Genomic DNA, 23,345 nt, shown 5'->3' with positions numbered 1-23,345 from the left:
TTCAGGGTGGGGGTCCCCACTGGGGTGCCTGGCCAGCCTGGATGAGGGGCTGAGGGCTGTTTTCAGGTGGGCCAAGCCTGCAACTGAAGCTCCCAGTCTCTTCTTTTTTTCTTTATTCTGGGATTTATTTACCTTCTGTAATTGAAACTTTGTTGCAGCTCCAGCTCCGAGGCCGGCTAGCTGAAAGCAGGTACCTGGGGATTGTTTAGCTTCTATAATTGCAACATTGTTGCTTAGAGTGCAGCTCAGAACTGGGCTGCGGCAGGCGGGGAACCTTGGCTTCCTCCATCACTGGAGCAAGCAAGCCTCATGTTCGCTTCAGCTGCCTGGCTGCAGGCCGCCATCTTGGTTGGCAGTTAATTTGCATATCCTGCTGATTAGCCAATGGGAAGCATAGCGGAGGTATGGCTAATTACCATGTTTGTCTATTATTAGATAGGATTTTATTTTCAGAGGATATTTTCTAAATGTCACTTTAAATGTTGTAAGTTACTTAATTCTAGCAGAAGACTACTTTCATTGTCAAGAAATTTAATTCCTAAATAGAAATAAAATCCATGGTATTAGTGTTAACTTAATTATGTCTATATATGTATGTGGATAAGTATATATGTATGTATATGTCTGTCTATATATCTATCCATTTACCATCTATCAATTAACTACATTTTTTATATAGCAGATGATATATATGAACATGCATTCCAAATTGAACTCTTTTTTAAACCATACCCCTAAATACAATTGACTAGATTATATTATGTTTTTACTAATCCTGATTGAATTTTGAAATATAATGTAGCCCAGCTCTGACCTTGTCAATATTTACTTGGTTGTCCTTAGTCAGTAAGTAAGTGTAATTTTATCTTAGTAGCCTCAGTTCTGGTGTACTCAATCCTGTTATCAGAGAATTGGTCTAGGTGATTTTATGTTCCCTACAGCACTAACATTCTATGATCAGGTTTGATTTTTTTACTTTATTCATTCTGACAACATAATCAATGAACAGAAAAAAAAATGGCCCCTTAGTAATAATTCTTCCATGTCATTCTTCATTCATACATTGTTTCTATTGCAGTTTTCTTCACAGATGGGCAGACATGCCCAAGAATAAGAACCAACTGAAAAATCATGCCATTCACATGAAAGGTTTAGGTCTTTCCCACAGTACATGCAACTACTTAAGAGACAGTTATCATCTTTGCCAGAAAAAAAAAAAGACTGTATTCTTTGTCTCACTTTGTTCCATTCATTTATTCTGGGAATAGAGTTCCTTAATATTTTATTTTAATACTTTAGAAGCAATCAATAGCAGATGATATCTCTTAGCTATCTACTCAAGAGAGCCAACTTTATCATCATGTTATGCAGAGTCAATGTTCTATTTAACTGTAAATTATTTATTGTGTACCATTTGGGGAAGCCATGTTTTAGAAAATGAAGGTTATGTAAAATAAATTAATTCTATATTATTATTCATGTTACTTCTCACATAGGCCTGCATTTACTTGGAAGTACCACTGAGCAGCAAATAAGAACAAAGTGCTTTTTCTGGAATCAAACTTATAAGCAGATGTTTGAACCTAAGAGACAGCGTGTGACTATACCAGCCTCTGTGGCTGTGGACGCAATTACAATCCAAGAAGTAATTTGTGTCTGATCAGGGTAGAACAGACCATTGAGCATGTTTTGATTGTAATCATGAAAACCTACTATGGTGCTTGGAGCAGAGTAAACACTCAATACATTTTTGTTGAGTAAATGAATGCACACAAAATAAATAAATGATTAAATAACTCTATTTACCCTCCTTGGTTAGAAATTGCTTTGCAATGTTACTGCTCTTGATAGATTAAAAAAGACATACTAATATCTATATGATATCCGAAGCTGCATTAAGGTTATTACTATTTTATTTGGTAGTAGTTATGTTCTTAACTACATTGGCAAAATGCTTTGAACTTTCTCAAGGAAGTCATCATTTTAGCAAAATAGACTATTATGAATTTTATTAGAATTTCTCTGAAAACCTCTCTATAAAACTCCTCTAGAATTTTGTCTATATTCTATAAACAAAGTTATATAAATAATGTATGCCAGAGGAATTTATATTTAGAACTCCTTTTTTCCAAGTCACCCAATGTGTTGTGTAGCCTGCTGGCTGTTTGTTGCAAGCAGAAAGTTCTCTCTGCTGGATGTCAGAATTAAAAGTTCAAATTCTCCCAGCGATCTGTACATTTCTTTATTGAATGTGAGGGTCCAGGGTTGGCCTTTATTCTTGAATATCTATTGAAGTGACTAAATTACTTCCTTATGTGCAACTTCTTATTGTTTTGTTGACACTGAATTAGAACCCATTTATTTTTCATGTGATTATTTTGTTAACATGAAACTACACTACATGGAGACCTTAATTTCTTTTGCTCCCTTGACAACTTTAATGCCCATCTACACTTCAAACCTAGTAGATCATAAATACCAAATTCTCCTGAGTTGCATTCAGCTAGGAAATATGCAATTTATGAGGAGGATAACATTATTTAACAGTACGGTATTCCCATAGTTATGAGTCCCATGTGATTATAAATTTGATCCCTACACTATATTAGATGTATAATAATGAAAAAGTTATCTTCCTTAGAAGTTTCAAAAAATTGCCATGATTTACTGACACCCTCATGAAAAGAGGATTTATGTTGCACTGCTGGTAGTGAACAATTCGATAACTAAAACATTAATTTATATCTAAAACATGAACATTGTCTATGTTAAGAAACTATGAATATGTAATTAAGTGTCAATCAATAGAGTCTGATTCAAATTAAGATGGAAAATGGAAGATTTCCAGGCTCTGAAATTCTCTGGTGAACCAATCAGAAATTGAAGCATAAAACCATTTTGGATATATAGGGGAAATTCACAGGAAGAGAACAGTAAAAAATAAAATTAAAATATAAACAAAAAATATTCTTCATTGTTGCCATTGCACAAAATATTTTTTAAATTAAATTATCACAAATAATTTAAATAATGTACTTGTAAATATCATCTCTTATCATCATTCATATGTTCTTTTTTCCCAGTGATAACTGATCAACTTCTCCTAAAGCAACATATGATTATATATACCTGATATCAATGTTCTCTTACAAAGAAAGAAAAATAAATATATTTATAGCTCCAATGAGTTTTGGTGACAAATGGAGGTCAGCGAATAAGTGTCTAGGTACATGCCCTTGACCAGAATCGAACCTGGGACCCTTCAGTCCACAGGCCGACGCTCTATCCACTGAGCCAAACCGGTTTCGGCTATTCTAATTATTTTAAAGGGCAAAATGAATTAATTCTATTTACAGGAAAGGGAATGATGCTATGTGTACTTAGTTGAATATAGCCCCACAGACCACTGTGAATACATTCCCCCTCAGACACCCTTTTTAGTATTTTTGGATAATGGGTTACTTCTAATGTAACACTTTAAATATAGCAGACCCCATGGAGGGAGGGGAGAAACTTATGCCAAACTTGGGCTCAGGTGGCAAGGTGGAGAGGAAGGGTTTTTGTAGTGGGTCAGGGAAACCAAACAACATTGTTTTGTCTATTTAGCTCAAAGCAATGTGACCATTATATAGGCAGCCAACCCAGATAATTCTGTTATTAGCTATTAATTAAAATGTAATCCTATGATCAGACTAATTATCTCTAGCTCATTTGAAGAAATGGAATAAGACGTTGACAAAAAGCACTAACTCATTCAGTAAATTTGCTTCATACTTAATCTATTAAGAAGTTTCTCTCTTTTTCTAACAACTTTTTTTCCCCCTGAAGCATAAATGCTTGAGGCAGCACAGTGTCCTAGAAAGTGTATGTGATAGGATCCAAGAGGCCAGGATTCTACTTCTTCCTAATTAGTGTTATGACCTTGGGTAAGCCACTTCACCCTTTATTCATTTATGATATGATGGACAAAGGACCTTAGAAAATGTCTAGGATCACTTCTAACATTTCATAGGCCTATATTACTCATTCTATATTTGGTGGTTATTTTTACATATCATGTCTCTTCTAGTTTACAATTTATAGCAAATATTATAACAACATTTTTGTAGTATTAAATCAGACCCCCTCCCACACACACACCCGATTAAATCAAAATAAAAAAATGACAGGGAAAATATTAGAATTCACTCAAATTTGTAAGGGCATATGATATAAAGCAATGCAGACAACTTTTCTCTATATTTACAGTTGACAGAGAACACATATGCCCACTTTCTAGGAAGACATATATAGGTCTCTTACAAAGAAAAGTGCACTGAATTCAAGGCCACATATATAAGCAACATGATTCATTTTATCAGTAGAAGCTAAGGAGTCCTTTTATTGAGTCAGCAATTTGGAACTTATGAGTTGCTAGCAGTATCAGAAGACACAGCTGAGAAATAGAAAACTATCAATCTAGAATGTCTTAGACACAGCCTCTCCAGAAACTAGTGGAACAGACTAGATAATGTCTTGACAAAGTGAATGAATTGGGTCTCTCCTTTCTATAATTGTGTGGGGGTTTGATGAAAACTGGCAGATATATAATTTCAATCTTCTTCATCCTGCCAGATGTTGGTATGATTCCAGCCATGTGAAACGCAACCGTAAGTGTTTCTGTGTCTTCTGCTAGTTGCATATCTTGAATGTTGCCTTTGAGATACCAAGCACTGTAAATGATTGTTTCATGGACTTCAGTGTGTACTTGAAGTTTACTGATAAGAAAGAAGTAATAATCCAAGACATATAGAGTGCATTGCCTTCCAAAGGAAGTTTCTTTGTCTTATTGGGGGGTTGTGGGTGGTGAGGAAGGACAAGAAACAAAAAACTCAAATTTTTTGTCTGACTTGTAAAATGTCTTCTAGTGGCAATTATATATTAGGCTCTAGTTTTTCCTGGCCTATTAGCTTTCCTTTTATGGTTAATTTCCTAATTATTCTCATCATTAGGTTTTAGAAACTAGAGAGTAAACAAGAACTGAGATAAGTTAGAAAGAAAAGAGAGGAGATAGACAGAATAATAGATGTAAACTAGGAGAATACTAACAGAGGCAAATGGTGAAAATGGTGTATATATTCAAGAAAGAGGTTAAGATTAATTAAAGCACAGTAATTGCAAGGGAGTGCACAAGTAACAGAATAGCAACCACTAGCACACACTGACAAGTGGTCATTTTCAGGATCCTCATATTTACACCTCACTTGGCTAAAGCTAGTCCCAAATCATAGCCAGTCTAGATGGAGGTGGATGTCAATAGAACATAGGTTAACATGTTCTGAGTAAGCCAGATACTAGTAGGTCATAATGAAAGAAAGTCTAAATGTGTTACAGGGTTCTAAACTTACAGAGATTTCCTTTAGGTAGAATTTCTGGATATTTAGAGTACAATGTCACAGAACTTAATGATTGTGAATTAACCTATAATGTGCCAATAGTAGGGTGGTATGTATTAAATTTCTTGAAAATCAGTACCCTCTTAGTGGCATATACAAAGGCTTTGTATAAATCACAGTGTGATGCTTAATTTATGTGTCAATTTAACTGGGCCACACGATTCCCAGATATTTGGTCAAGCACTATTCTGGGTGTTTCTGTGAGAGTATTTTTTTATTAGTTTAGCATTTAAATTGACAAATTGAATAAAGGAAGATTGCTCTCCCTAATGTGGGTGGGCGCCATCCAATCAGTTAAAAGTCTAGATAGAACAAAAAGGCTGACCTACCCCACATAAGAGAGAATTCCTCATGCCGGACTGCCTTCAAGCTAGGACATGGTTCCTTTCTGCCTTCACGCTCAAAGCGAAATGTTGGCTCTTTCTGGGTTTCGAGCCTGCTGGCCTTTGGGTTAGAACTACACCATCAGTACTCCTGAATCTCCAGCGAGCTGATGGCAGATCTTGGGACATGTCATCCTCTTTCTCTTTATATATAAATCTCTTTCTCTTTATATGTAATTCTACTGATTCTGTTTCTCTGGAGAACCCTGACCAATACACAGGGTACTGGGTTAACCAAAATAGAGGGCCATGCTATTGGTGTGCTAATTTTAAGGAAATATAAAAGTTACAAGCAATTCTTGGAAATACAGTGGCTCCTTTGGTTGTGACATTTTTCAGATTTTTTTATAATTTTGACCTTGACAGTTTTGAGGAGTTCTGGTCAGGTATGTAATAGAATGCTTCCATACTGGAATTTGTCAGATATATTTCTTTTCATAAGACTAGGGTATGGGTTTGAGAGATGAAAATCACAGAAGCAAAGTACCATTCTCATGACATTATATCAAGGGCACATACTGTCAATAAAATTGGACTGTTGATATTGACCTTGATCATTTGGCTGAGGTAGTGTTTGGCACAATTCTTCCACTGTAAAGTTACTCTCTACCCCCTTTTCCACACTGTGCTCTTAGGAAAGAAGTCACAATGTGCAGTCCACACGTAGGAGTGGGAGTTACGCTCCAACTCCTTCAAGGCAGAGAATCTACATAAATTTTTGGAATTCTGTAAATGGAATATTTGTTTCTTCTCCCCATTTAGTTATTTGTCAGTTATTTATTTATATTAGTGTGTGCTCATGGATATTTATTTTATACTTTGGATAATAATTTAATACTGCCTTACCTATTTTGCTATTTGGGAAAGTTTTTGTTTTGTTTCCTTGTTTATAGCATTTCCTTAATTTCTAGTAGTATATGATACTCCAGGTTCATCTTGTATATTTCCTGCCCCATCACCAAGGAGTCTTTAAATACTATTTTATTAATATTTTGATATTAAAATTGTTCATCCCAGTTGAGGGTTTTTTTTGTGAATAGGGTACAGAGGCATGGGATTTTATTGGTAACATTAATTTTCTATTTTTTAAGTTTTACCTTTGATGGGTATCTAGTGAAAATAACACTTAGGTAGATTTGTTTTATTTTATACTAGAGGCCCGATGCACAAAATTCATGTAAGAGTAGGCCTTGGCAGCACAACAGCTGCCTCGATCCCACCCTCACAGCCATGGCGGCTGCCTCGATCCCATGGCTGCAGCCCCAGCTAGTCCAGAAGGATGTCCGGTCTAATTAGCAAATTATGCTTTTATTATTATAGATAATTGTAGAATGCCTCCAGTTTATTGGGTGAAAATAATCAACTTACATTATATTCATTTTAGTTATATGCCTGCATTTCTATAATATAATTTGTTATTTATTTATTTATTTTTAATTCTCACTCAAGGATATGTTTTTATTGATTTGAGAGAGAGAGAGAGAGAGAGAAAGAGAGAGAGAGAGAGAGAGAGAGAGAGAGAGAGAGAGAGAGAGACACCAGTGTGAATGAGAGAAACATCAATCGGTTGCCTCCCATATGTGCTCTGACCTGGGATGAAATGCGAAACCTGGATACGTGCCCTGACTGGGAATCAAACCTGTGATCCTTCGGTGCACAGGAGGATGCTCCAACCAACTGAGCCACACCTGCTAGGGCAATTTGCTTTTTAATTTATATCTTCTTTAATTTATATTTTCTTCATGCCTAACTTTTATTGATTTAAAATAATTTTCTCTATTTCCTTTCCCCATTCCTTGTTTAGAAACTAAACTATAGTTGAAATTATTATTGATTACCCTCAAATTTTTACCATGCACACTTGTCTTAATGCAGTCTAAAATTAATATCTCTCCCTTCTTTTTATAAAATTAAAAAATATTAACATACTTAATCATTTAAGTTTGATCATTTTTCTACTTTCTACATTATATTGTCTTATGTTTAAATTTTACTTACTTTAGAAATTTGGGTGGGACTGGCAATAATTTCTAGTTGCTTTTAAAAATTATGGTTACAGTGTTGATGACGACCTTGATAATAACAACCACAAACCCTATTCAAACCATTGCTTGAGAAACCAGTATAAGTTAGGGAAGAAGGAAAAATTTAAAGCATAAACACATACACATAAGTATAGTATAAATATAAAAAAGTAAGCCCATTGGAAAGATGCAAGCAGTTTGAATAAAAATTCTGCATATTACTAGAAAGTGAAATAAGAATTTGTTTTCCTAAATATAATAACCAAAACTATTATCCATTCAACCTTTCTTTACCCTAATATCTATCATTCTACTAAAGAAATGAATAGGTATGATTCTAATTAATTTTAGAAGGGGTAGTAAAGTAGGTTTTAAGAGGACTTACACTCTTTCTACAGATATGGAAGAAGTTTAGTTATGGAAAATGTGTACCTCTGACAGAAGCAGATTTGAAATTTTTCCCTTTTGATAGACAAAGGAGCCTGGTAGCTTATTACCAGATCTTTAGAAACAATGAGAGACATGTGAGAAAAATAAAACTACTAAGGTGAAAAGAAAATGTATGAGAATCACATGGAGCTGCCAACCAGATTTAAATGTTCAGCTTAGCAAACAACTTGATTATTGACTAAGTTTAGCAGAAATTAAAAAACGTTTTTGAAGACTTAAGTCAGGAGAAATATATGTCATACCCATCGGGCACACAAGCAGTATTTTCTTGTGGAAGAAGGGAGCCATCTCTAAAGAGGAAATTGGGTTTATTCAGAGGTACATAATCCAACTGCAGAGACCTAAAGAGAAGGAAATTGAATTGAGAAAAACTCCCTACAATTGTTTTTACAAGACACTAATTTAAATCTCATAATAAAAAAAGTTTAATTTTAAAATAAATTAGCAACAGCAAAAACAAACAAACTTTTTTTTTAACAATACCTTTCGTGACACACAGACTTTAAAGGGTCCCCAACTCCTTGTGAGCACACTTGGTGTAATTCCCTCCCTGTGTGTCTGAGCAATACCTGTGACTTGCTTCTAATCAAATGGATCCAGAAAGGTAAAGGGGTATACATGATTAAATGTGTGTGACTACACAACAGTGTTGTATATGTCTCATCAGTGTTTTTCTCTTCATTACTAGCTTGGAAGAAACAATTATAGGGCTTCAAGGAAAGGAAATCTGTCAACAACTTGAGAGAGCTTGGGAGCAGATCTGACCCCATTTGAGTCTCCAGATGAGAACCCAGCCCCATCCAGCACCTTAATTCCAGCCTTGCAGAGGATCCCACTGTCATGCTAGGACTCCTGACCCATAAAAACCACAGTATATAATTATGTGGCATTTAAAGCAGCCAAGTTTGTGGTAATTTTGTTATTTAGCAATAGAATATGATACGTCCACTGATTACAAACTTAAATGTTGTGGTGATGTCCAATCACTATAAATAGTTGTAAAAGCTTAGTGTCAATCTCTATAGTTATGTGGGACAGTAATAGTCCACTGAGGGGCACCGGTTTTATCTGCTATTCAGATGTTCATGGTGGTTGTGAAACCCTGCTTCCAGTGATCACTTGGTTCCTATCTTTAAAGAAATTAAAAATTAAACTAATAAACAGTTACAACAAAAACAATCAAAACTACAGCAACAATATCATCAATTATTACTCTGCTTAGGAAAATAGCTACATAGAAATTTTCTCATTTTTTTTAACCTCAGTTTTAAGGCTCAAGTGAATTAAAGTTTTCCTGTTCTACATCCAAGCATTTTCTAGGTTATTATAACACCAATCTCACTGAAACCGGTTTGGCTCAGTGGATAGAGCGTCGGCCTGCGGACTCAAGGGTCCCAGGTTCGATTCCGGTCAAGGGCATGTACCTGGGTTGCGGGCACATCCCCAGTGGGAGATGTGCAGGAGGCAGCTGATCGATGTTTCTCTCTCATCGATGTTTCTAACTCTCTATCTCTCTCCCTTCTTCTCTGTAAAAAATCAATAAAATATATTAAAAAAAAAACCCCACCAATCTCTATTAGGAGAGGACATTTGTCAATCAATACCCCTTTTCCATGCAGGTAATATTCCTTTAGCTACTTTTTAAACTTCATATCCCTCTTCACACTTATGGAACATTTTCAGACCTACACTTTGCTGTTTCTGAATCAAACATCATCAGAAAAGATATGTCTTCAAAGCCTACTGAATTTGAGTCAGCCTCCTGTCACATAGTGTCATTCTAAAGTTTAAGCTGCTATAAGTTTCAAGAAGACATGGGGAAAAAAGCTAGACAGGACCCTTATATGTGTAGTGCAGTTCCTACTGGTCCGAATACCAAATTGCTACTGAACACCAGAAGCACTTGGACTTGAGCGGAGGGGCAGGATTGTTCTTACTTGCAGGGAAGCAGCTATCAATTGCTGGCAGAACTTCTTATAAGTGGTGCCATTTTTACTGTTGCCATTACTTTCCAAACATAACGTGTCTTTTATAGATGTGCTTCATTTGTCTCCGATCCACAAACACAAAGAAAACACAATGACACCTCTGCTTTGAACCCTGATCTTCACACCAAAACAGAGCCTCTGTGATAACTCACTGACCTCGGAAACATCACGCTTTCTAGACTAGGAAGCAAGATTCCTAGAAATTCCCATGTCACAGTTCTCCTCCAGAACATGGGGAACAGCTCCTGGTGGAAAATAACAACATGACAACCCTCTACCAAGTAGAGATTCCCTAAATTGGGGAAGAGTAGCAGTAGGGCTGCACTAGATCTGTAAAGTGATTAAATATATTCTTACATCATGGACTAATGACCATTACTTTGGCTTCTTACACATTTTAATAGAGTAGAATTTGATCTTGAAAAAAATCAAACTATGTTACAAATCAACTAAAAATTGTATCTCAAAGCATCATCATCATCATCATCATAATCACCCTTGGTCATTGCATAATGAGATTTTACCAATTATTGTTCAAAGTATTTTAAATTTAACTCATCTTATCTTCCTAATAAACCTATGATATGGGTAGGTATAGGCACAATTATCATATATATCATAATCACACACATCTATCATATTAAAAAGAATGACTATTACTGAGGAATGTATTGATTTCTCATTATGGGTGGGTGGGGAGAGATTAACTAATTAACTTATATGCATATATGCATAACCCATGGACACAGACAATAGTGTAGTGAAGGCCTGGGTGGGAGCGAGGGGTGGAAGGTGTCAATAGGGAAAAAAGAAGGGACATCTGTAATACTTCCAACAATGAAGATAAATTTAAAAAAGAAGAAGAAACTGCAAAGATTACCAGAAAACCACCAGATGCTAAAAGAGAGGAAAAAACAAAAACACTACTTGGACAATTACGTAATTCAGCATTAAAACAAGAAATGCCTTATATTGAGGGAACTTAAGAGGAAGAGAAGTATCTTTTAAGCCCATGCTGTCGTATAAGATGTTCTGATGGCATCTGCTTTGAGCTTCAACACCGGCCAGACAGTAATGTATGAAGAATTTTGTTTAAATCCTGCACATGCAATCATAGGCTTTCTAAGGAAAAACATTATTAAGCTGCATGCTGTGAACTTCTCACTATAACTTTCAGGTGTGCTTAGAAATATTTAACAAACCATTGTTATGAATATGTTTTCTGAAGTTATTATCCCTCTAGTAGAAAAATATGGCACACTGAGTTAACAAAAGTCTGGATATATCATGATGTCCATATCAGACTATGAAAGAGAAGAGAGAAATTCATTTGAGTATACTCACAGACATAAATTGTTCTTAGAGCATGACTAACGAAAGCAATGTAGAGTCCATATAGCATGGCTGTATTAATCTAAATTTTTTATACAAACACATGTTGTATATACATAAACATATTTCAGTAAAGATACAAAAAAACTGAAAATTCCAAACTCTGAAAGAGCCATTATCTTTGGAGAAAGTAATAATCACAGGGACAGATAGGTTTTAAATTTTATACTCTTCTGCACTATTTTATTTTGTTGGGATGTTCATATATTGCTTTTATAATTAAACTTTTAGTTTAAAGTTAGAAACTAACATTTGCACAACAAAAATATGCAGATTTTAAAGGTCACATGTTGCACATTTAAAGTGTTGGTGGAAATCATTTTAGGTTCATTTCCAGTACAATTTGAAAATGATCTTAGTTGTGAGAGTTCTGAAATAATCTAGTTGAGAGTATTTCTCATCTTGTTAAATTCCTCCATTTCTGGGAACATTTGCCACATGGCTGAGACTGATGGAAATGCGACTTCTAGACTTCAGCAGGAAGGAATGATTCTTATTTGCTCTCTCTTAATGTTTATGAAGTTCATGGAGAGTTTCAAAGTGCAGAATGAAGGGAAAATACTCTGTTTGACAGGAATTAGTAGTAATAAGCTGTCATCCTTTAAAAGAAATTCAGTCTATATTTCTTTAAAGCAGCTTTTCTAATAACTTGCACAGTAGTAGAAAGCGACATGATGCTGCAATTTACTGCTACCTTTCAACCGGTAACAAAGGTCTGACAGTTAAAGATAGGTCTTCCCCACTGGCCAGAGAATTCAAGAAATTGTCCATTGATTTCTTCTATTCTAGTCTACAAAAGGCTTCAACTCCCTGACTATTCAATTTATATACTATATGTCATCTGTAGACCACACAACGTGCAAAGGCATTTTGGGTGCATATTCAGCGTATAACTATTACTGAGCTTTCAAGGATCCTTTCATCTTCTTCCTCTGCCATACTGGGCAATGGGAATATTTGAGGTCAGAGCAAGTGATACATTTATGGGAATGATTAGTAGCCAGAAATTGGGACCTATTTCATTAAAGTCAAACTCAAGGAGAAGAGTTAAAAATGTAAAATTTGAACTGAATGATGCAAATTATTTATAATGTTTCAGTTGGCCTTACATACAAGAACAGCAAAAACTATTCAGAAGTATGAATTATTTTTTCCCAGTTTTCACTACAAAATAAAGACAGACCTGTAGACATTTAAATTCCTTGTCTTAATTAGAAGGGATTGGAATAAAAAATATGCTATATACATATCCTGTCATTCTAAGTTGAGCAAATATATGGAAGAGATTCTCCTGCCTCTACTTATTGGTTGGAATAATTAACACTATATAGAGGACCAGGGTAAGTTATTCTATTACATACATTCAGCATCACTCTTATCTTCAGATTTCACTTGTTTGTCAGGCTTTGCATTTGTCAGCGATGGGTTAGAGGAAGAGGATTAAAAGCATTTTGAAATGCCACAAGATTGAATGGTGTCTACATAAAAAATGGGCAGTTGTCATTACTGAGATGCCCAAAGTTGAATTCAAAGAGAAAAATGTACTAATTCTGAAAAAGGAAAGTAATGACAAATGTAATCAGTAAAGTTCCTTTAACAGCAATGATACCTCATTGAACAATCAACTACGTGTACTTTCAATAAAAATCATCTGTTCCTCTATGATTTGTAGTTGTTGTTTTTTAAATCAAAGACATCATAAATTATAAAACATATATGAGTCAGTTTTTTCTTCTTATATCAAGGACTATTTTTAAGAACATAATTAAACACTTAAAAATAATTAATGTGTTCTAGATAATGCTGATCCTTTAAAATTATCCATCAGCCAAGTAGAGGGGATTACAATATATGAAACTGTGTCAGTTCATGAGTGTCAAAAGTAACAAACTGTTTTGAATATCCTCTCAAAGAAAAGAAATAAGCCTAAAGTTGAGCCAATTCAGCTCTGTTAGACATACATTCATTTTTGCCTGCATTGCTGTTCTTACAATACATACAAAAAAACTCACACTTCAAAGAGTAACATATGTCTTTCTGGTTTTACTTGTGACATAAGCTAAAATATATTTGAGAAAATTCCTTTTCTCCTTTAGATAAAAAATGTATTTGGGGGACCTTCAAATAATTCAAAAGTGGTCCGTTTTACTTCAACTTGTAAAACAAATAAAATACGCTTTCCATAGATGCCCAGCATAGAAAGATTTTGCTCAAAAATATTTTTCTTTAACAGTGCAGGGTAGAAACAGTAGTTTAAAGTAGTAATAACTTCCAGATGCTATCTTTTGGATAAACAAGTACTACTTCCCTATTGCTTTGAGAGAAACTTTATAGATAGATAGACATTAGTCATTTAGAAGGAGCCAGTTCAAATGAGTACACTTGCATCCCAGGCAGTTCAATTTGGAATTTTAACCAATAGCAGTGAACAGACAAACCTAGAAAGTTATTGGACACATACTTTCAGATTGAAAAATAAAAAAATGGGCATGTAGCTGCATACCAACAGTAAAAACTGTAGTGTTCTTGCATTAAAATACAAATACACATTGCTGACACAAGCAATAAAATATCTCATTCTATAATGTGGAATAGGAACGAAAGGCCTAGGTCAACTGATCCATTACCTTCATTGCATAATGAAGAAATTCCAGTCCTAAGTGGTAATGTGACCAGTCCATGGCTACTCAGAGGTGGTCGATGGTAAACCTTGGCCAAGCATACAGAATTTCTAATCCTTACACCATCACTCTCTCCACTTAAACTAGGTAGGGTAATGCCAATGGCTGGATTTAAAAGATTCAAACATGTAAAGGCACAAATACAACAGAAGTGCACCTGCGGCTCATGCAACAGACCTGGTGGATACACCTTGACAGTGGGAGGTCTCTGGTTAACAAATTATTCTGGTACTTAAGCTGCCTGCAACTCTGGGGGCTCTTCAATGCATGCCTCCCCAAGTTGCCTTAGGGGTTCATCTCTTTCCCTATTGGCTGGAAGAGGAAGGTAGCATGGGGCACACATAGGAGGATAATTTTAAAAAAATGGGCATGTAGCTGCATACCAACAGTAAAAACTGTAGTGTTCTTGCATTAAAATACAAACACACATTGCTGACACAAGCAATAAAATATCCCATTCTATAATGTGGAATAGGAATGAAAGGCCTAGGTCAACTGATCTATTACCTTCATTGCATAATGAAGAAATTCCAGTCCTAAGTGGTAATGTGACCAGTCCATGGCTACTCAGAGGTGGTCGATGGTAAACCTTGGCCAAGCATACAGATTAAAATACAAACACACATTGCTGACACAAGCAATAAAATATCCCATTCTATAATGTGGAATAGGAATGAAAGGCCTAGGTCAACTGATCTATTACCTTCATTGCATAATGAAGAAATTCCAGTCCTAAGTGGTAATGTGACCAGTCCATGGCTACTCAGAGGTGGTCGATGGTAAACCTTGGCTAAGCATACAGAATTTCTAATCCTTACACCATCACTCTCTCCACTTAAACTAGGTAGGGTAATGCCAATGGCTGGATTTAAAAGATTCAAACATGTAAAGGCACAAATACAACAGAAGTGCACCTGCGGCTCATGCAACAGACCTGGTGGATACACCTTGACAGTGGGAGGTCTCTGGTTAACAAATTATTCTGGTACTTAAGCTGCCTGCAACTCTGGGGGCTCTTCAATGCATGCCTCCCCAAGTTGCCTTAGGGGTTCATCTCTTTCCCTATTGGCTGGAAGAGGAAGGTAGCATGGGGCACACATAGGAGGATAATTTTGTGGAACAGGGACAGAAATGACAATCATTACTTTTGATATCATCCCATTTACTAGCTCTTAGTCCCTTCACTAAAAGAGAAGCTTGGGAATGTAGTCTGACTATTTGCTTAGGAGAAAAAGAAAACAAATTTTGGTGAATATTTATTAGTCATTATTTCATGGTATGTGACACTAATCTGCATGGATAACTTAGAAAAGGCATCCTACATCCCAGTCCTGAGTTGTGTAAATCAAAGGGATAATTGGATAAATACATGTGTAAATAAATATACATCTAATATGTAAATATAAATAAACATTTAGTAATCTCTACCATACCATTTTACCACTTTGTAGTGCATGGCGCTAACCTGTGAGAGTACCATAGACATTTAAATAGAGAAGGTACTCAGCATCCCAGACCTGAAATCTGTCAAAGAAATACTTGGGTGGTTACTTAGGATAACCTTCTCTGTCAAATCATTGATGCTACCACTAAGACTGGCTTCTGCAAGCCCAGTTTGGAAGTAGGAGCTCATTCTCCCATTCTGTGATTATCTTTCCATGCATCTCTGCTTTCAGTTTAACACAAAAGTACTGGGGGAAATAAGGTCATATGGCCATTTAAAAATGAATTAACTAACAGCTGAAACCAGTTTGGCTCAGTGGATAGAGCGTCGGCCTGCGGACTGAAAGGTCCCAGGTTCGATTCCGGTCAAGGGCATGTACCTGGGTTGTGGGCACATCCCCAGTAGGAGGTTTGGAGGAGGCAGCTGATCGATGTTTCTCTCTCATCGATGTTTCTAACTCTCTATCTCTCTCCCTTCCTCTCTGTAAAAAATCAATAAAATATATTTTTTTTAAAAAAATGAATTAACTACTTTTATTCAGAACAGGCATCTATTTATATTCTGTGCATACATTTTACAGATGTGAAAATAAACAATGGAGAATCATTTGACCTAGGATCACAGGGACATTTAGTTTGAAATGCAAAGGTAAAAACTTCCCTGTGAATGGATTTTTTAAAAATGGTCAATTTATATAGACTCTTTAATACTTATATATTAGAATACATGCTTTTAAAAACATATATATTTCATTTATCTCATTCAGAAATATTTCTTGTTTTGTGAAGGCATGTGAGAAAAAAACAAAGAATTAAAGAATTAGACTTTGTATTTTAAATTCTAGAACTTAAAAAAGTTAAAGGCACTCAGAGCATAGGCAGTAGATTTGAGAGAACAAAACGGAAGTAGAGAAAGGATTATCACTTGGAGAGTACACACTAAATCCCCTGTTGGAAGCAAGGGGAGGAGGAGGAAGAGGCACATGAGTGTCCCTGAAAGAGGTCTCTGGACTCAGTTCCTTTGGTCAAACCCAAGGGAAAAGCTAAAATGAAAAAACAGACAAAAGCAAGAGACCGTGTTTCTGGGTGAGAAACATAATTATGTTTTAAACCCACACTCTTGACTCTCAAGGATGGCTTCAATACTTCTCATATAAATATTCTATATTTTAGGAGTCTGATTTATGAAGATCCCAGCTTGGAATCTGAGGAATAAATGGGGCATTTTATAGGACTAATCCACAGAAAAATATTTAATAAATATTAGAGTGCCTAGTAGACTTTAGATATACTATAAACTTAGATAAGGAAACAAGAGCATACACAAGGATTCAAACATGTAAAGGCACAAATACAACAGAAGTGCACCTGCGGCTCATGCAACAGACCTGGTGGATACACCTTGACAGTGGGAGGTCTCTGGTTAACAAATTATTCTGGTACTTAAGCTGCCTGCAACTCTGGGGGCTCTTCAATGCATGCCTCCCCAAGTTGCCTTAGGGGTTCATCTCTTTCCCTATTGGCTGGAAGAGGAAGGTAGCATGGGGCACACATAGGAGGATAATTTTGTGGAACAGGGACAGAAATGACAATCATTACTTTTGATATCATCCCATTTACTAGCACTTAGTCCCTTCACTAAAAGAGAAGCTTGGGAATGTAGTCTGACTATTTGCTTAGGAGAAAAAGAAAACAAATTTTGGTGAATATTTATTAGTCTTTATTTCATGGTACGTGACACTAATCTGCATGGATAACTTAGAAAAGGCATCCTACATCCCAGTCCTGAGTTGTGTAAATCAAAGGGATAATTGGATAAATACATGTGTAAATAAATATACATCTAATATGTAAATATAAATAAACATCTAGTAATCTCTACAATACCATTTTACCACTTTGTAGTGCATGGCGCTAACCTGTGAGAGTACCCTAGACATTTAAATAGAGAAGGTACTCAGCATCCCAGACCTGAAATCTGTCAAAGAAATACTTGGGTGGCTACTTAGGATAACCTTCCCTGTCAAATCATTGATGCTACCACTAAGACTGGCTTCTGCAAGCCCAGTTTGGAAGTAGGAGCTCATTCTCCCATTCTGTGATTATCTTTCCATGCATCTCTGCTTTCAGTTTAACACAACAGTACTAGGGGAAATAAGGTCATATGGCCATTTAAAAATGAATTAACTACTTTTATTCAGAATAGGCATCTATTTACATTCTGTGCATACATTTTACAGATGTGAAAATAAACAATGGAGAATCATTTGACCTAGGATCACAGGGACATTTAGTTTGAAATGCAAAGGTAAAAACTTCCCTGTGAATGGATTTTTAAAAAATGGTCAATTTATATAAACTCTTTAATACTTATATAATAGAATACATGCTTTAAAAAACACATATATTTCATTTATCTCATTCAGAAATATTTCTTGTTTTGTGAAGGCATGTGAGAAAAAACAAAGAATTAAAGAATTAGACTTTGTATTTTAAATTCTAGAACTTAAAAAAGTTAAAAGCACTCAGAGCATAGGCAATAGATTTGAGAGAACAAAACGGAAGTAGGGAAAGGATTATCACTTGGAGAGTACACACTAAACCCCCTGTTGGAAGCAAGGGGAGGAGGAGGAAGAGGCACATGAGTGTCCCTGAAAGAGGTCTCTGGACTCAGTTCCTTTGGTCAAACCCAAGGGAAAAGCTAAAATGAAAAAACAGACAAAAGCAAGAGACCGTGTTTCTGGGTGAGAAACATAATTATGTTTTAAACCCACACTCTTGACTCTCAAGGATGGCTTCAATACTTCTCATATAAATATTCTATATTTTAGGAGTCTGATTTATGAAGATCCCAGCTTGGAATCTGAGGAATAAATGGGGCATTTTATAGGACTAATCCACAGAAAAATATTTAATAAATATTAGAGTGCCTAGTAGACTTTAGATATACTATAAACTTAGATAAGGAAACAAGAAGAGCATACATAAGAAGCCAGATTACAATTTAATAGTATCATAAAGCAGTACATGACACTGATAATTATAAGCTTTTTATTGTTGTTATTTGTACTATGAGATTATTATTAACTGACTATCACTACATTGGCTTTTATCCCAAGGAAATAATAGCTACCATGAGGGCTGCTCTTTTTTTTTCTGATAATTCTTTGGCAGATTGTCAAGATAAATATCCACATAAAGATCAGAAAATTGAACCTTCCTTATTTTTTAGCTCTTTTAAGCATCAAGGGGGAAAACTAAAACAACCAAAAAATAAGTAAACAAAGAAAATGAACACACAAAGGACCTTAGACAAAACTGCAAGGTCTCAGTTCTCACAAACTGTGGATATGACTTTTAAAGGCCTGCTTATAAATTTTCCTTTGATTCTCCTAATTATATAGAAGTGGAGCCACTATAAAATGATATGCTTTGTGACGAACTGTCTCTAAGATGGACCCCGATGGTCTTCACCTCCAGATATTCATCCTGGACAGTTTAGCTATACTTCCCTAGTCTCCCTCCCTCATGCCCTCGCGTCCTAAGCAATCACTATTCCACTTTCTGTCTCTGATATGCCTTCCCTGGTCTTTCATGTAAGTGGAATCATAATATGTGATCCTTTCTGGCTGACTTCTTTTACTTAGTAGTGTTTTCAAGGTTCACTAATTTTGTAGCATTTACCACTACTTCATTGCTTTGTATGGCTCAAGAATATTCCATTACATGAATATATCACCATTCATTCATTCATTCATTAGCTGATGGACATTTGGGTTGTTTTCTCCATTTGGCTAGTTTCTTCCATTTGACTATTATGAGTCAAATTGTTATAAACATTTGTACACTAGTTTTTTGTGTGTATAGATGTATGTCTCTTGGGTGTATACCTTGGAGTGGAATTGCTGGGTCATATGAAAATTCTATGTTTAAACATTTCAGGGATTTCAATACTTTTTTCAAAGTTGGCAGCACCATTTTAAATTCACACTGGAAGTATATGAGTATTCTAATTTTTCACTATCTTCATCAACACTTGTAATCATCCACTTTTTAAATTTTAGCCATCTGAGTATGTTAAGCAATATTACATTCTGGTTTTGACTTGTCTATCCCTGGTGAAGATGCTGCTGCACATCTTTACACATGCTCATTGGCCATTTATGTATCTTCTATGGTGAAATTTCTATTCAAAGCCTTTGTCCATTTATAGTTGAGTTACCTGTCCTTTTATTATTAAGTATTACAACTTTTCACATATTCTATAGAGAAGTTCCTTATCAGAAATATGATTTACAAATATTTTTCTCATTTTATGATTTGTCTTTTCATTTTCTTGATTGTATCTTTGGAACAGTTTTTATTTCAAAGAAGTCCAATTTATGTTTTCTCTTGGTGCTTGTGCTTTTGGTGTTAGTATATCTAGGAATTGATTGTTACATCTGAATTCATATAGATTAACCCATATGTTTTTCTCCAGGATTTTTACAGTTTTATAACTTATACTTAGATCTCTGGACCATGTCTAGTGAATTTTTATAGATGTTATAAGACATGGTTCCAATTTCATTGTTTTCCATGTGGTATTCAGTTGCCCCAGAAGTTTGTTAAAAAGACTCTCTCTCCTTCCCCCCAACCCCACACCCCGCATTGAATGATCTTGACACATTTGTCAAAAATCAGTTGACCATAGACACATTTTGTTTTTCCCCTGCTGAGCTCTCAATTACATCTCATTTGTTTATGTGCATCCTTATACTACTACTACACTTTTCTGATTACTATTGTTTTATATAGTACTAGAGGCCAGGTGCACAAAATTTGTGCACTCAGGGGAGGGGGTGTTCCTCAGCCTGGCCTGCACCCTCTTGCAGTCCGGGAGCCCTTGGGGGGTGTCCGACTGATGGCTTAGGTCAATTTGCATATGAGCCTTTTATTATATAGGAAGTTTTTAGGTGGACAAAGGTGAGTCCTCCAAGTTAGTCCTTTTTCCAGATTGTTTTGACTATTCTGGGTCCCCACAATTTCATAAGATTTTTAGGCTCAGCTTGTCAATTTTTACATAGAAGTCTGACAGAGATTATGTTGAATCTGTAGATCACTTTGGGGAAGACTGCCATCTTAACAATAGTAAATCTTCTGGTCCATGAACATAAATTTTTTTTAATGTGGATCTTCTCTAGTTTCAGCAATTTTTTTTAGTTTTCAAAGTACGAGATTTACACTTATTTTGTTAACTTATTCCTAAATATTTTTTCTTATGCTACCATAAAAAAATTTTACAATTTCATTTTCAAATTATTTGTTACCTGTGTATTGAAATACAAGTAATTTTTGTATTTTGATCATGTGCCCTGAAGCCTTGATGAATAAATGTATTCATTTGAATAGTCTTTTAGTGTATTCTATAGAATTTTTTCTTTACAAGATCATGTCAATTATGAATAGAAATAGCTTTACTTCATCCTTCCCAATCTGAATGATTTTTATTTCTTGCCTAATTGCCTAAAACCTCTAGTACGATGTTGAATAGGATGATTGCATATCTTTTCCATCATTTTGCTTTCAATCTGTTTGTGTCATTGAATCTAAGTGTGTTTCCTGTAGATAGCATACAGTTAGACCTTGATTTTCTCCATTTTGACAATCTCTACTTTGGGATAGCTTTATTAAATCCATTCATACTTAATGTTATTATTGATATAGATGGATTTGTGCGCCATTTTTTCTCTTTTCTATATTTCTCATGTCTTTTTTCTCTATTCCTCTTTCACCATTTTTTCTTTTGCAATATTTTCTATTGCAGCATTTTAATTTATTTAATGATTTTATACTATATCTTTGTCAATTATTTCCTTAATTTTTAGTCTAAGACTTTCCATGTATACCTTAACTTATTAGGAACTAAGCTTCATATATACTAATTTAATTTCAGTGATATATATGTTATTCTATCCTCCCCACTCCCATTTTTGGAATTATTATTACATATAAATCTATAACTGCTATAAAACTAACAATCAGTGTGATAATTAAAGTTTGGTGTCTTTTAAAAAGCTAAAAGAAGATGACTAGTATACTAACTTTGTTCTGCATTATTCTATTGCTCTTCATTTGTTGCTGTGGACTTTGGAGTCATTTCCTCAGCCAAAGACAGCACTGCTCCCATATACCTCCTTTGTGCTATTTATAGGCAACTATATTACTTTTCTATGCTATAGGCCCAACTATATATAGTTTTATATTGCTTTTTAAAACAGGAGAGGAAGGAAAAGGAGAAGATATATGAATTTATACTGCCTATTACCGGTATTCTTTTTTTTTTTTCATCTCCATGCCAATTACTCTCCGAGGTCACTTGCTTTTAGCCTGAAGAACTTCCTTTTTTATATGGTGAGTCTCCAAACAATCAATTATTTCAGCTTTTGTTTATCTAAGAATATCTTTAGTTTACCTTCAATTTGAAGGATATCTTTGATGGACTAGGGTACTTTGTTGTTAGTTTTTTCCTTTGAGATCTTTGAATGTGTTAGCTCACTACATTCTGGCTTCCATTGTTTCTGTGTAGACATCAGCTGCTAGTGTACAGAGCTCCCTTTTAAGCGATGAGTTGTTTTTCTCTTGCTGCTTTCAAGTTTTTCCTGAATTTGACTTTCAGCAGTTTGACTATGATATGTCTATTTTTTTTATCTCTTTGATTTTATTGTACTTTGAGTCACTGAGTTTCCTGAATATGTAGATCATTGTTTTTCAATATATTTGGTAAAGTTTCAGCCCTTATTTTTTCAAATATATTTTTCTGTTCTTTCACTCTCTCCTCCTGATACTTGCATTATATACATATATACAAATGTCGTTGTACATTTAATAGTGTTTCACCTTTCTCTCTGGCTATTTTCATTGATCTTCATTCATTTTCTTCTTTTCTTCACCATACATCAGCTCTGTCATTCTTTCAGTTTTCTTTTTCTTTTTTGTAAATATGTTTTTATTGACTTTTTTTAGAGAAAAAGGAAGGGAGAAGGAGAGAGAGAGAAACATTGATAAGAGAGAATCATCAATCAACTGCCTCCTGCAGGCCCCCTACTGGGGAACAAGCAAGCAACCCCTGGCATGTGCCCTGATCAGGAATTAAAACATTGACCTCTTCATGCATGGGATGACACTCAACCAATTGAGCCACACCAGCCTGGCTCTCAAGTTTTCAAAGTCTGCTAAATCTTTCTTCTGTTGATTCAAATCTGTGATTGGGGTCTTCTAGTGAATTTTTCATTTAACTTATTGTACTTTTTAAGGTCAGTATTTTCATTTATTTCTTGTTCTTTTTTATAGTTTCTATATTATTATTGATATTTTCTACTTTACATGGCATTGTCATCATACTTTACTTCTTAATTATGGTTTCCTTTAGTTCTTTAAAGTCTTTAAGTCTTTTTCTGTTAATTTAACATCTGTTTATTCTCATAGGAAGTTTTTGTTGCTTGCTTCTTCCTCAGTGTATGGGTCATACTCTCCTGTTTATTTGTATATTTTTTAAATATTTTGTTGA

The sequence above is a fragment of the Myotis brandtii genome, unplaced genomic scaffold (genome assembly GCF_000412655.1).
Source record: "Myotis brandtii unplaced genomic scaffold, ASM41265v1 scaffold112, whole genome shotgun sequence".
Classification (NCBI taxonomy): domain Eukaryota; kingdom Metazoa; phylum Chordata; class Mammalia; order Chiroptera; family Vespertilionidae; genus Myotis; species Myotis brandtii.
The sequence above is the reverse complement of the archived record's forward strand: the minus strand, read 5'-3'. Positions refer to the sequence as shown.